Source organism: Neofelis nebulosa, chromosome 17, assembly GCF_028018385.1.
Source record: "Neofelis nebulosa isolate mNeoNeb1 chromosome 17, mNeoNeb1.pri, whole genome shotgun sequence".
Classification (NCBI taxonomy): Eukaryota; Metazoa; Chordata; class Mammalia; order Carnivora; family Felidae; genus Neofelis; species Neofelis nebulosa.
The window spans coordinates 42,035,114-42,050,613 of record NC_080798.1 but is presented as its reverse complement, the minus strand read 5'-3'; the positions used below and the strand labels follow the sequence as shown (position 1 = coordinate 42,050,613).

Sequence of the window (15,500 nt, the reverse complement as noted above, 5' to 3'; positions counted from 1 at the left end):
ATTCACGAGAAATCCCTTCTCTTCAGACCCTGGGTCATGTTACACAAGGCAACGATGAAAATGTCCACGTCTCAAGATCATCCACATCCTTATCTCATCACATGGTTCTTTGTTGTCTGTTGGCCCTTGACTGTATCCTACAACTAATGGCAAGAAATAGTTGGAAAGGTAGAACGAAAAGCAAACTGGGGTTTATATTTTATCTGTGAGTTTCAGGTACCCAGTTTCTCCTTAGTATCATCACTGTTTGAAAACCCAAGTGTGCCATCATCTATGGGGTAAGCCAGTTCTTTTTTCTTGGCTTCAATATCCCCACCCATGTCACAGTGTGCTCCATTCTTCAACTCCCTCCCATGGCCTTAGAGCCCTCGTCTCTAAAGTGTAGGGGTAGAAGTTCCCTGAACATCCTCTGAGTTCTTAAATGCCACACCATTTTGGAAGATTCAGCCAACGCTACCTCAGATTATTGAATTTCTTTGAGAGATATCTAGAACATCCCCTCTATGTAGGTTTTACTTTATTTTATTTTATTTTATTTTATTTTATTTTATTTTATTTTATTTTATTTTATTTTATTTTATTTTATCTTATTTTACTTTACTTTACTTTACTTTACTTTATTTTATTTTTTTATGTAGGCTCCAGGCCCAGCATGGGGCTTGAATTCATGACTTTAAGATCAAGAGTCGTGTGCTCTACTGACTGAGCCAGCTAGGTGCTCCCCCCCGCCCCACCATATAGGTTTTAAAACATGGACGAAAGTTCTTTAACATTTCTCCCATCCAGAGATGGGGTCTTTGTCCTTGACCCTTGAACCTAGATGAGTTTGTGACTCCTTCAACCAATAAACATGGCAGAAGTGATACTATGTGACTTTTGAAACTAGATCATAATGGCCATATGGCTTCCCTTTTCTTTTCTCGAACACCAGATCTGGGAACTCTGGCACCACCATGCTGGAAATGCCATCAACCCAGTAGACCATCCCAGCTGAGCCTAGCCTTCTGATCATCCCTGTTAAGGTGCAGACATGTGAACACAGAAGCCTCAGATGATTCTGAGTCATTCCTTGCAATTTGAGTCTTCCAGCCGAAGTCGCAGACCTTGTGGCACAGAGATAAGCCTTCCCCTCTGTGCCCTGCCTGAACTCCTTCCTACCCCCTGCCCAGAACCTTAGTTATGCTACTAAGTTTGGGGATGACTTATGATACAGCAGTAGATAAACAGACACCCTCAGAATGACATCTGGCTGGCCTTTTGAGATGAAGCTTTCTTTCAAGGGTTGTTGGTAGAGCCCGGCCTCTAATCTGCCCATGTGTCTGTATCAAAGTGCATAGGGAGCCTATGCCTTTCCTTCCCTGGAAGGGTTAGTGTCTGAAGAGATCCAACAAGTCACTAATTAAAAATGGAGTACTCTTCCTTCTTTTGCTGACACCTTCTCTTCTCTGCCGTATTTCTCCTTGTGCATAAATTCACCCAGGCCCCTGTGCATGTGGTGCTCAGCAGATCACAGTAGTCTCTGTAAAGGAGGTCCCTTCAAGCAGAGACCCTCCTTGCCCATCCTGTCAAAACTATGTTCATCATGAACAAAGGCTGGGCTTTCCATCAGCCTTCATTCATGATGGACATGGTTGTGTCCATCACAACTGTGATGGGGGGGGGGCGCTGGAAATGACGAGAGGCAACACACACTGTGTTTTACTACATTTGAGATGCTGTAGAAAGTGCTTCACCTCACTGACTTGCCACAGCCCACCTGCGAAAGAGGCAGGTGCTGCTGTGTTCCCATTTAACAGATGTGGAAGGGGAGGCTTAGAATATCGAGTGCCTGCTATCTGCTACAGAGGGTGTATCTGGATGTTTAATTTTGAACAAAGTGTGCAAGGCTGTGAAGAAGAACCCTTCAGACTGGGGTTGCAGGAGGTGAATCCATAGGAGATGGACCCTCCCTTTAGGTCCAAACTGGGAGAAACAGGCTAGACACAGACCTCTCAGAGTCATCCAGGTGTCGCTTTCAACTCACATAGGTCTCCTACTTGGCCTCTCTGCTATCCTGTTTTTCAGAAAGACTCCGACTGGGAGTCTGTCTCCAGCAGTGAGGAATGAGAACTTGAGCAGCCCTTGCCATCTGGACCTTAGTTTCCCCGTCTGTCACTGCTGGGTATAAATTTCTCTCTTGCAAGCTTTTGAAGTTCCTCATGATGCTCCATTTGTGCAAAAGCATTGGTAACTTCTTGGCCTCTGTGCACTTTGGGGAGGTTCTCTTCCTTAGATGCCATTATATTTTGAGATGCATAGCTTTCATGTTTAAAAGAGAAGTTTAAGAAAATTCTGGTTAAACACTCTTCTTTGTCTTTGACAAAAGCCCAGAGCATTCAGATCAGATGAATCTTAATTCTAGAGTAACCTCCACCTCCTCCCTTGCAATGGCGATGTCTTACATCTCAGAGGTCAGGCCAATCAGAGCAATGAGCCCCGGATATATTCAACTGCAGCTTGGTGGTAATTAGTCCTTTTTCTTTTCAGTAGATTCCTCTTAGCTGGTTACAGACGTGCATTTGCACAGGTCTCTGCTCTCAGCATTTAATTCAGCTCACCTTCCATGCCCCCAGGCCAGACCTGAGTGCAGCCACTAAGCCTGTCACCCCCACAGATCCTTCTGTACCTTCTCACCCCTGCCAACCAGTCACCAAGTGCTATTCACCCGTCACACGAGCTTCTGACTTACTTCTGCCTCCATTGTCCCCACTCTGTCATTGCTGTGCCTCCTTTGTTAGGTCCCTCATCCGCTTTCAGCTGGCACATTCTCTCAGCATCCTAACTGGCCTGGCAGCCGGACACTTCCTGTGTCTGCTCTAATCCATTGTTTACGGTGCTGGCAGCAAGATTTTTTGTATGTGCAAACATCACACCTCTTCAGGGATTCCTTGAAGTGGCAGAAGAAGTGTGGGGAGGCGATCAGTTGGAGCCCATTGCCCTGCAGTCATCTCCCCATGCTTTTGCCTCTCCATAGAATACAAACTCATTGAGGGCAGGGATTCTGTGTTATTTATTTTTGTGTGCCCAGCAACCTACATGGTGTCTGCTATGGAGATTGTATCTGGACCTGTAATTGTGAATGAATGAGGGGCAATGTGTGAAGCCTGTGAAGAGGAACCTATCAGATTGGGATCATAGGAGGCAGACAAAAGATGTCACCTCCTCTTAGGTCTGAACCTGGGGAAACAGACTAGAGAGAGGCTGTCAGAGCCCAGGAGGCTAAGGGTCTAGGCGAGTGACAGGAATGCTGAGGGAGGTAACATGGCGAAGATCTGTCCGACTTGGCAACATGATGGACAGACAGATGGGCAGAGAGGCAGCTGGGAGCTTCCCTGAGGACCAACTTGAAGATCTGGGTGTATGGGGGCCCTTTGACCCATATCCCAGTCATGTCTCTCCTCCTATAGCTCTGTGAGCTGGGAACCTCACTTCATCTTTATGAGCCTCAGTTTCCCAATCTGTTAAAAGAGAGTTGACGCACATCAAAGAGTAAAGATGCTTCCTCCTCTGACACTGTGGATTTCTCCAGCGAAGAGAGATCTGGGAGAAAAGCCTTGATGCCTGGCATCAGGCAGATCCACATGTGAATCCCCACTCTGCCCCATGCTGCCCGGGTGAACTTTGGACCAGTGGCCTGACGTCTGTGAGTTTCAGTTCTGTGTTCTGTAAAACGGGTGATACCGACTTTACATGGGGTTTGAGGGATTCGAGAGGACTAAATGGGGTGTGTATACAGAAGGCAGCTCCTAGTAGGCGGGTTCTGAAAAATAGCTGCTGCCACCCTCATTGTGCAAATCCAAGCCTCCCCCTTGGCAGCCCCACCCCTACCTCCCACCCTGGGCTCTGTTTTCAGGTTACCTCCAGTCCCCAGTTTCACCCTACTTGCTCACAAGTCTTTGCCTCCTGCCTCTCCCCTGCCTCCCTGAACCGCCCTCGCTCTTTCTTCTCCTGAAGAGCCATTTTACATCCTTGGCTTTGTGTGAGCTCTTGACATATGTTAATGTTTGGAAAATCAGCCTGGGACAGAACAGGGAGCCCTTCTAAACATGAGCCTGGAGGCAACAAAGAAATTACTTTGCAGCAAGGGTTCTGTCAGTTGCAAGTTAAAACTTAACAAAGAAAACAGTCCCCTTCTGTTGGGAACACCCTGGAAGCTGTGGGCATCCTTGCCTCTGGTCAAGACTCCACTCGCGCCACAGCCAGGGATGGCGCCATCATCATCAAAGGCCTCTTGCACCATGTGCCTGGCGTTGTGCAAGACTCTTAACACACGTTTTACAGATGAGACATGGTGGCTTAGTGAGGTTAATTAACTTGTCCAAACTCAAGCATAAAGTACATGGTTGAAGCTAGTGTTGAAAGCAGGCATGTTAGATTCCAAGGCCTATGTATTAGCCACCTTCAACAAAATTGTTTAGTCGACAATTACAAAAAAAAGCACATGAAATAATGAATACACAAATTTCCAGCAAAGAAATATCAGTGATTACCTTATGTGTCAATTTTGTAAATATACCAATTAAAAGAGATTGGTAGAGTGGATTAAAAGTCATGTCTCAGCTACATGTTGTCTATAAGAAACTCAATTCAAATATAACGGTATAGCCAGGCTGAGAGTCAAAGACAGGAAAAAAAAAATGTATCATTAATCAAAGAAAAGCAGGCGTGGCTATGTTAATATCAGCTACAGGAGACTTCAAAGAAACTTACTAGAGACCTAAAGTATCCTCCATTGAAGGGTTTTAAACGCAAGGATGGGGGGGGTGGGTACCTGGGTTGCTCAGTTGGATAAGCAGACTCCTGATTTCGGCTCAGGTCATGATCTCATGGTTTGTGAGTTTGAGCCCTGCATTGGGCTGTGTGCTGACAGTGTGGAGCCTGCTTCAGATTGTCTCTCCCTCTCTCTGACCCCCCTCCTTTCTCTCTCTCTCTCTCAAAAACAAAACAAAATGAAACAAACAAAAAACCCATACACAGAAGAATGGTGTTTGAGGCTCATTCAATACCAGAGTTTGAGAGGACATCCGGGAAATTGTTTGGCTGTGTAATTCCTGGGTTCATCTCTTGAGGCATCTTCAATCTCTGGGCTCTTCAAGCTCTGTTACAATGTGTGATGTCCTGTACTGTGCTTGTTTCTCTGTACATCACCCCCCCTTACTGCCGGTGGGCATCCAGAATGAGGCTGTGTCTGATTCATTTCTTCTTCCCCCAGCAGGTTGCGGGATAGAATGGAGGAGATGGTGTCAGTCTCTCAGGCTTCAAGAAGGAGATACGGGATCTGGGCTTTGAAAGCTTTGTAAGGAGAGAGGAAAGTGGGAAAGGGATCCTGGTGACCTCAGTAGCTGACTATGTCCCTGCCTTATGTATGAGCTCACTGGCCTGGACAGCACCTAACCTCAACCCAACAGAAATGTATGAATATTCCTGCCTCCTTCTGTAGGTAGATGGGACCCTTGCCCTCACTTCTCTAGTCAGGGCAATTAATTCCCTCCTTGGATACAATATCTCCCTCAGCTTGTCTACTTGGATTTTGGAATCTCAGACCACCAGTCTGGTCCCCTTCAAGGGCTGTTCCCATCTAGTTTATCCAGCCTCAGAGGCTAGATCCAGAAACTCTGTGCTGGAATCAGAAAGCCTTATTCTTTCCATCAGTAATTTGCTGTGCAACCTTAAACGAGTCTCCTATCTTATCTTTTCTGAGTCTTAGTTGCCAGATTTGTGAAAAAAAGAAAATGGTTTTAAATAAGCCATGGGAAGGTTTTTCAGAGGCAATCCTATGAAGTCTTGCATGTAAAAGAGAAAAATTAAATCTGGAGGAACCCCACGCCTTGCCCTGTAGGCACCCTCCCTGCAACGCCCACACAATTTGATGACTGTCTTTCTGGATGGACTTCTTCACAGCCCTGGCATTCTCCAGCTTTGTTTCTCAGTGCCTTCTGTTTGCAGCATTTCCAGAAAGATAATAGGGTTCTTCTCAGGGATATTTTCCCCCTCTGCTACTATGTCCTTCCCTACGTTGGGCAAGAAACACTGAGAAACTCCAAAGAGTGACTTTCTCCTCTCCCTGTGCCTCCTATTTTTGAATGACGAGTAAACTGTTATCCCTCAGGGTTATGACAGAATGTGCCTTCATCCTCACTGAGATGTGGGGTTGGCATTCATGTGGCACAGACTTGTTCTGGGCCTGACAGTGGTCCTGGCCAGCCTGATGCTTTGTGGCAGTTGGTATCCATGGTTAACTGTGGCTGGAAGACCACACTCAGAGCTATAGCAGGTAGGGCTCTGGGAGCCCACACTGTAGGGAGGGCTCTCTGGCCAGGGGAAGAAGCTCATCTTCACCCAGGGGGCTCCCCTGGTGAGCCTCCACCAGAGGGGTACGTCACTGCTCCTGTCTTTACTTCCAGGGGCCAAAATTCCCCCATCGGAGCAGCTCTGCTGTTACCAGTCACCTCGCCATGGGATCATGAGCCTGGTGAAGGCAGGGACAATGCCTTATCCCTGTTATTGTCCCTTCTTTCCAGCACAGGATCTGGCTCTGAGCAGGAGACCTACAGGGGCTTGGGAGTTGAAAGGCACAGACTCCGTCTGCAGTTTCTTCCCAGCCATAATCAGCAGACGGTACAAGTCCTCTCCAGGTGGTTCCTGACCTGACAGGTGCACACGTGGACGGCCTTCCCCTTTGCAAAGCATTTGCATGTCTGATTGATTATTAACAGGAAGCGGTGGGTCTGGAGCAGATCCAGAAAACAGTCAGACATGACTAAAGAGTCAACAGCTCCTAGGAGGAAAGTTAAAGTAAATATAGTCCCTCAGCCTGGGGCAGAAAAAACAGACCATAATATATGAGGTGTCAAACCTGTGAAGAATCTGTGGGGAAAAGGCCTGTCTCCCTTCTCTCCTTCCCCACCAGCCTTTCTGCCTCCTACCTGCCTGCCTGGAGCCATATTGATCGAGGTCCTATCATGCGCTCAGCGCTGTGTTAGGGGATGGGAAGGATAAAGAGGTTTACAATGCATATTCTATGCCTTCTAGACACTGACAATATGGTAGGAGACAGAAAATGAATAGCTGTGGGGCGCCTGGGTGGCGCAGTCGGTTAAGCGTCCGACTTCAGCCAGGTCACGATCTCGCGGTCCGTGAGTTCGAGCCCCGCGTCAGGCTCTGGGCTGATGGCTCGGAGCCTGGAGCCTGTTTCCGATTCTGTGTCTCCCTCTCTCTCTGCCCCTCCCCCGTTCATGCTCTGTCTCTCTCTGTCCCAAAAAAAATAAATAAAAAACGTTGGAAAAAAAAATTAAAAAAAAAAAAAAAAAAAAGAAAATGAATAGCTGTAATAAAAAAATCAGGATTAGGTTATAGGAGAGGTCAGGGGAGGAAGCAGAGATCACTTCTGGCTTGGATATTTGAAGAGAGCTACATGAAGGAAGAGGTGAACTTGAACTTGAAGTGGGGGAGGATTTGAATCAAAAAGGGGAAATCATTAAGAATGCAGCCTTTATCCAGGCAGATCTGCTCTAAATGCTGAGCCATAGCCAACTAGCTGTGTGGCCTTCGTGAAATCACTTCACCTCTCTGAACCTTAACTTCTTCCCCTGTAAAATTGGTTAAAATATTCTCCTGTAATTGTTCTTCCTCCTCTAATTAGCTGGCTATTTTAACACACATACAGTATAATGTCTCCAATTAAAACAAAAGAAAAGCCTCCTCTTGAAACCACATTCCCCTTTCAGCTACCACCCAATTCACTGCCTTTCTTTAGAACAGTCTCCACCTACAATTTGTCTCCTTGTCTCTTTGTCCTCTGCTCCCATGCTTCCTTGCACCGACTCCAGCCAGGCTGCTGTCCCTGTCATCCCCGTGTAATTGCTTGGGTCGCGGTCACCAGTTGCATACATGATGCCAAACCCAAAGGTCAGTTCTTTGCCCAGATCTTACTTAGCATCGTTGACACAAGTGATCAGTTTCGCCTCCTTCACGTGCCTTCCAGGATGCCACACTGTTGGTTTCCTCCCCGCTGCCAGGTTATGCCTTCTGAGCCTGCCTTGCTGTCTCCTCATCATTTCCCTGATCTCTTTTTAGATGCAGGACCAGCCCAGAGGTCAACTCTGAAACCTCCTCACAATTGGTCCTCTTTGTGATCTCATTTGAAAACCCCCTTGATGTTTTCCCAGCTTCCATCTCTGTCCCCAGTGCTCCCCTGAACTCCAGACTCAGACACTCAGCCGTCTCCTGGCGGTCCCATGCAGGCAGCCTCACAAGCCTCCGACGTCTCCCAAACTGAAGCCCCCACCTCCCCACCTGCTCACATGCCTTCAGAAGTTTCTCTCATCTCAGTTTTGGACAATTCCATCTTATGTGTTAAAGATGAGGGAAGACTTTGCAGTTGTTCTCGACTCTTCTGTCTTTCTCAGCCCACAGGAAATCCGCAGCCCGTTTCACAGGCTCTGCATTTGAAATACAGGCAGAGCATGGCCGTTTCGCCTTACCACCCCTGCTCCCGCCCTGGTCTAAGCTACCACCTTTCCCCACGTGGACTGTGGAAGTTTCCTGAATGCCACCCTTCTCCCACAACTGCCTCCCCGGCCACAACCATCCTCCATAACACGTGCTTCCCCCGGCTTCTCAGTGCTCTCGGAGTAAAAAGCCAAAGTCTTGCCATGGCTGATGAGACCCCACCATCTGCCCCCTCCCCTTCCCCTCCTCCCTCCTTCTGACCTTCTTCCTCATCTCCTTCCCCCACTTGCTCTGTTCTGGCCACGTTGGCTTCTTTGGAGTTCCTCAGCTCCACCCACCGAGCACACCCCACCTCAAGGGGTTTGTACTTGCAGTAGCTGTGACTCCTCCCCCCAGAAATATGCAAGCTCTGGTCCTTCACTTCTCTTGGGTCTCTGCCCGTGTGTGACCTCAGCAAAGAACCTTCTGTGACCACCCTACCCTGTCTCACCCCATCACCCTTCCAGGGTTCCCTAGAGCACTTACAAGCCCCTGACACATTGATACGTATTTTATTTGATTTCTATACATTTATTATTTTTATGTATTTATTTGACTAGTCAGCTGATACATATTCTATAATTATAAATAGATACATATTCTAATTATACATATATGTGTGTACATATATTTTTAATTTTTTAAATGTATTTTATTTTTTAGTCTGCTGGGGCTGCCATAATAGAATGCCGTAGACTGGGTGACTTACATAACAGAAATTTATTTCTTACAGTTCTGGGGGCTGGGGTGTCCAAGGTCAAGGAGGTTTAGTTTCTGTTTCCTTGGCTTGTGGACAGCTGTCTTCTCCCTAAGTCATCACATGGCCTTTTCTCTGTGTGTCCATATGGAGGGAAAGGGAGAGGGAGAGAGAAAGAAAGATCTCCCCTTCTCTTTTTATAAGGCCACTAATATCCCATTAGGGCCACATCCTTATTACCCCATTTAACCTTAACAGTCTTCTAAAGGTCCTGTTTCTACATGGGGATATAAGTCACGCTGGGGATTATTAGGCTTTCAATATATGAATTATATATATAATGTATATACTTAATATATATAATTATATATAAATTTGCTGTTATTTATGCACTGTCCCCTCTTAGAAGAGAGTTGTTCTATTTTATTCCCTGCTATTTCATGAGTACTTAGACAAATGTCCCAACATGTTAGGTGTTCTGCATATTACTGATGGTTTTTCTTTTGTTTTATATATGGAAGTGCTGTGTGTAGCGACACTTACCTACTTACAGTACTTAGTAAATACCTGGACCATGAAATGCTCACTGAATGTCCTAATTATTAGATGGTGAAGAGAGGGAAGAACTTTCTTTTTTTTTTAATTTTTTTTAAATCTTTACTTATTTTGAGAGAGAGAGGGAGAGAGAGAGAGAGAGAGAGAGAGAGAGAGAGACGGAGTGCGAGTGGGGGAGGAACAGAGAGAGGGAGACACAGAATCCGAAGCAGGCTTCAGGCTCTGAGCTGTCAGCACAGAGCCCGATGTGGGGCTCAAACTTGCAAACTGTGAGATCATGACCTGAGCTGAAGTTGGACGCTTAACCGACTGAGCCACCCAGGCTCCCCGAGAGGGAAGAACTTTCTTATGGGGAAGCACCAGTATAAGCCAATTCACAGAGATCGGGAAATAGGGCTTAGTTATAGGAAAGAGGAAGTTCTGTTGACTTTTGAGCATGCTTTACTAAGTTGTGCTAGGATGCTTGTGAGTGTCACCTACAGGTGTTAGGACCTCGATGGCTTTTGGGAGGCAATTAGTATTTTCAAGCAGGAGAGTGGCTTGGCTAGAGCTGGGTTTAGTCCGATTAATCAAATTTGTTACAGGGGGTAGATTGACGGGGGAAGGGCAGAAAGCTCCAAAGATCATGTCTCACGTGGGTAAATTTGACCAATGGAATCTTCAGCATTTACAGTCTCCTATCTGCTGCAAATCTTTTATATTTTATTTCAAAAATGTGTTTTCACATAAAAGCAGTCCTTTTTTGTCCTTTTTCACATGAGCTATGGAATTGCTAATGAACTTATTGAGGATATAAATTAGAGGATTTCTTGAATTCTCTCTTGATACTCTGTGCTCTTGTGATTATGTCTCAGAATGATCCTTGCCTTGTAAACTACTGAGTATTCTCAGAAGTCCAGTGATTATGCTCTTACTTCTGATTCTTGGAGAGAAGGTTCTATTTGCCCATTGTTGGGGGAAGAATGGATTCTGGCAGAGTTTGGATAGGTCCTTGTTCAAATACTTAGGTCCCAGAAAAATGGAAACCTGCATCTCTTGAGGGTAATTTTGACTTGTGTGGGAACCTGCCCTCTGCACCCATGACGGGACCAGCAGCATCTTGGGATGGAGGTGCTGGTGGCTTCCCCGGGCTTGTGAAGGTGGCCTGGGGCACTGCTCTCCTCTCTTGTCCTTCCCACTCTACATAGACAGACCCCTCCCCATTCCCCTGAATGTCTCCACTTACCCTGTAACTCCCTCTGAGTCAAGGAAGCCTGACCCTTCCCGCTCACGCTTGGCCACCAACACCTTTAACCCCCTCTAATGATCTCCACCCATCTCTCTGGTTTTCACATTCCATGCACTTACATCAATAGCACTGTTCCTGAGTCGGCATTGACCTCCCCGACTAATTTCTTCTTCCGTCTCAGTGTCTTCCAAAACTGTGCTCTGAATCAGAATCACCTGGCATAGACATGCAGCTCCCTCCACCCTGAGCCTGAAAACTTCAAACCCACATTTTTAATCCTGTCGGCAGGATTTCTTGCAGAAATGGCACTTAATTTGGGTTCATTCAGGTACTCTTGCCTGTATTATTTAGGTATTCTTATTTTAATGATATGTATGTATATATATTCTAATTTTATATATATTCTAGTTATATATTTGTTGGTCATTTTGCAGGGAAAGTTTAAAGGGTGAGGGATTAAATCTTTTGAAACATTCTAACACTTGCCATCCTTAGATGAAACAGGTTTTTGTATTTTTTATACATCTTTATTAGGACAATAAAATCACATTGCAGAAAGCTTGGAAAACCAGGGAGAAAAGTATAATTTCCCCAATTTGATGCAACGACTATTTTCATGTCAGTATGGTCCCCTTGGGCCTCTGCACGGAAGTATTCATAAACATGAACATCATCAGTGTTAGTCTGCACACCATTTGGCGTGATGTACGGTTAGAAGAGGCCAGGGACACAGACGCTGCTCTGGGCCGCCTCCTCTTTGGAGGACATATAGCCCACCGGACTTGGGGAGAGGCACCCTTAAGAGAGACCCAGAGCAGTCTCCCAGAGGAGGAGATGCCGAATCACCCAGGACCGGGCTCCACCAGGGGCTCCCAGGCTCAGGGAGGGGTCGGCCGAGCCATAAACAGCAGTTACCACATCGTGAAATACCTGTCACTCTGGAGTGCACCAGTCTGGTGGTGCAAAGTGGGACCCTGGAGACAGAAGCACAGCCATGGGCTGACCAGGCCAGAGAAGGGGGATGGGAGGTTAATGGCAGGTGGGCACTCCTAAGCACACCTCGACAGTGCCTCCACGGGGCTGTGTTTCAGGAACAGCTGACAACAGTGCGGGCTGGGTGTGGGTATAGACCCATATGGGGGGCCTTGCTTGCCCCAGACTTGTTCCCAGTGGAGCCAAGGGACTTTACAAAAATAAAATAGTGAACCTCTGATGTGTGTAAGATGTTGTTTGGGGCTGTGTCATTGCTCTGCAGGGAATGATGTAATTTTCCCTTTTTTATTTTATTGTATTTTCACTGGAATTCTGAAATATTTAAAATATACAGATATTGAAAGAAGCTGAAAAAAAAACCTCCTACACACATATACACAAGACAGATTTAAACAAAGAAATTATTGTGCCACATTTGGTTCGTATTTTCTTTAAAGGAAATAAAACATTACACTGTGAAGTCATCTTTGTAACTCTTATGGATCACATTTCCCTCCCTCTCTCCTTAAAGTATGTATGTGTATGTATGCATATCTATATCTGTCTATCTATCTATCTATCTATCTATCTATCTATCTATCTATCTATCATCTCTGTTTCTCATCTACCTATCCATCCATCCACCCAACCACCTACCTGTCATATGATACATGTTTTTGCAACTTACTTTTTCCCTATCTCTCAGTACTAAGTTTTTGAGATTTATCCATATGGATCATGTGGAATCTGGTTGTTTCATTGGAACTGCTATAGAGTGTATTCCATTGTTTGAAAATACCATGATGTATCCATTCTCCTTTGAATGGATACTTTTGAGTTGTTGCAGAAAACATCCTTCTGTATATTTCCTTCCACATTTGTGGGAGAACTTTTCTTCCTCATCTTTCAGAGACAGATTACTTGGGTCTTTGGAAGTTTGGAGTTTCATTGTGAGTTTCATGACATATTTCCAAATTGCTCTCCCAAGAGTTAGTATGTATTTTCACGTAAATCAGCAACATAACAGACTCCCTTTTCCAACATTAGTATTATTGCACATTGCAGTTTTCTGACAATTTTCTGAGCATGAAGCAATATCTCATTGAGATTTTTATTTACGTCTCTGATTAATAGAGAAGATTATTTCCTTTTCATATGTTAATATGTCTAAGTTTTTCATATTTTCTGCATCCTAGCCTTTTGTTGCCTATATGTATTGAAAATATTTTCTCCCAGAGAAATCTCTGGTTTATCATTTAATACTGTTTTCAGAGACTTCTCCCTTACAGATATTTGTAAATCTTTCCTTTCGTGGTGGTGTGCATTTATATTTTAAGGAATCCTCCCTGTCCAGGGGCCATAAATATATTCTCCGATATTTTCCTGCAGAAGATTTAAGATTTTATTTCTACACTTAAATCCCTAACTCAAATGGAGTAAAAACTCCAAGCTTTTTTTTTAACTGTGAAAAGTTCATGAAATTAAATTGTATGGCTTAATTATTATAAAGCAAACACTATGTGGGGCGCCTGGGTGGCTCAGTCGGTTGAGCTTCTGACTTCGGCTCAGGTCATGATCTCATGGCTCATGGGTTTGAGCCCCGCATAGGGCTCTGTGCTGACAGCTCAGAGCCTGGAGCCTGCTTCCGATCCTGTGTCTCCCTCTCTCTCTGCACCTCTCCCGCTCACACTCTGTCTCTCTTTCTCGCTCAAAAATAAATAAACATTAAAAAAATTTTATAAGGCAAACATGACGTAACCATGGTTTAAGTCAAGAAATAAAACATCAGGGTCAGAGAAACCCTTCATAAGCCCCCTGTTCATTACACCACCTTCACCTTGCCCAAAGTAATCAGCATCCTAACTGTGATAGCAGTCATACTGTTGCTTTTCGTTAAAGTTTCACGGTCTAAGTGTGCACCTTAAACTTCGCAGTTTTGCTTGTATTTTCAAAGCTCCATCTCAATGGAATGGTATGGCATGCAACCTTTCATGTGTGGCTTCTCTTCTTCAATAGCCAGGCTGTGAGTCTAGTCCACACGAGGTATGCTCCAGTTCATGCATTTTCCTGATGGTGTGTCAGGCCGTCGGGTGCATAAACCACAATGCATTTATCCATTCTGCTCTTGTGGGGCACTTGGATTGTTTCCAGTTTGAGATATGGTGTAAGATGGGGCTCAGCCTCATTTCTTTCCCAGGGGGTGTCCGCTTCTCCCACAACCATTAATTGAAAAGATTGGCCCTTCCCCAGTACCCCCGGTAGCATCTTTATCATAAACCAAGTGCGTGGATACACACGGGCCCTGTTCCGGTTTTTTGTTTTGTTACACTGGTCTCTTCTTACGTCATTACCATACCGCCTGAATTCGTTAAGCTTGCGGTCAGTCTTGAGACCTAGCAGAGCAAGTTCTACCTTGTGTTCTTCTTCAGAGGTGTCTTCCTTCTTTCTGGATCTCTGTACTTCCAGTTTATAATAAACTTATCAAGACACACACACATACACACACATGCATACCTTTTGGGTTTTTGATTGGAAACCATCCGGATTTGGTTTCGTGTGTGTAGTAAATTGGTTTCTAATTTTGTTTGATTCTAATTTTATTCTTGCAGGGATGGCCAACGGTCCCAGCCTCATTTGTTGGTCGTCACCCTTTCCTCGTTGGCATGTCGGTATAGTTACACCACCTTTCTTTTTACCGATGCAGTTGATTCCCATTATACATGGGTTCTATATCTGGGAGTATGCCCATTCTTCAAAAGTTGTCACCCCCAAATCAGTACGCATGGTGTTTTCATGGTCACACAGAGACATTCACAGAGTGCCGAAGGAGTTGGCTCATCCAACGTGTGTGATCCCAGCTGAGGTCAAACAAGGCAATGCTCAGCTTTCTTTCTGCCTTTCTTATACTATAAACAGCTATCTTTCTGTCTTTGTTGTGCCACATTTTTTTGATTTTTGTGATTTTTGTTAGCGATTTTGCTGTTTGAATGGCCCCCAGGCATAGTTTTGAAGTACTGGCTAGTGTTCTTGGGTTCACAAGGCTGTGATGTGCTTTATGGGGAAAATATGCATGTTAGATGAACTTCCTTCAAGCCTGAAATTTTAGTGCTGGTGGTCATGGGTTCAATGTTAATGAATCAACAACATACATATTAAATAAGGTATTGTAAGCCAACACACACACACAAAACAAGTTTATAGATGGATCAGTTGATGGAAATGTTGGGACTAGATGCTTGCAGAAACTTGATTCTGCATGTCCCCTGGGACCAGCTTCAGTATTCGCTAATTCAGTGTTCACTGAATTTATCAAACATAAACATAGTTACCAAACATAACTACTGGGAATAATGAGATGTGACAGTATTTGATTGGCATGCCTTTTCCTGTCTCTTTACTTTTAAATTTTTTCAGTGACTCAGAAAAATGTAGAGCTGGATTTTTTCCAACTGAATCTGACAACATCTGCCTTTTTAAATAAGAGTAAATCTATTCTGAGCGCTGTTATATATTGACTTA

General features: G+C 44.9%; 2 long non-coding RNA genes across 3 annotated transcripts in view; one reads left to right on the top strand and one right to left on the bottom strand.

Moving 5' to 3' along the window:
• Positions 1-15,500, top strand: part of LOC131499573 (uncharacterized) — an 815,236-nt gene that overhangs the window by 447,035 nt on the left and 352,701 nt on the right. The window lies entirely within an intron of this gene.
• LOC131499575 (uncharacterized) lies at positions 5,022-8,141 on the bottom strand. Its single transcript, XR_009255963.1, has 2 exons — positions 7,972-8,141; positions 5,022-5,238 (listed from the first exon to the last, which is right to left on the bottom strand). It is a non-coding gene; the product is annotated as an uncharacterized LOC131499575 (long non-coding RNA).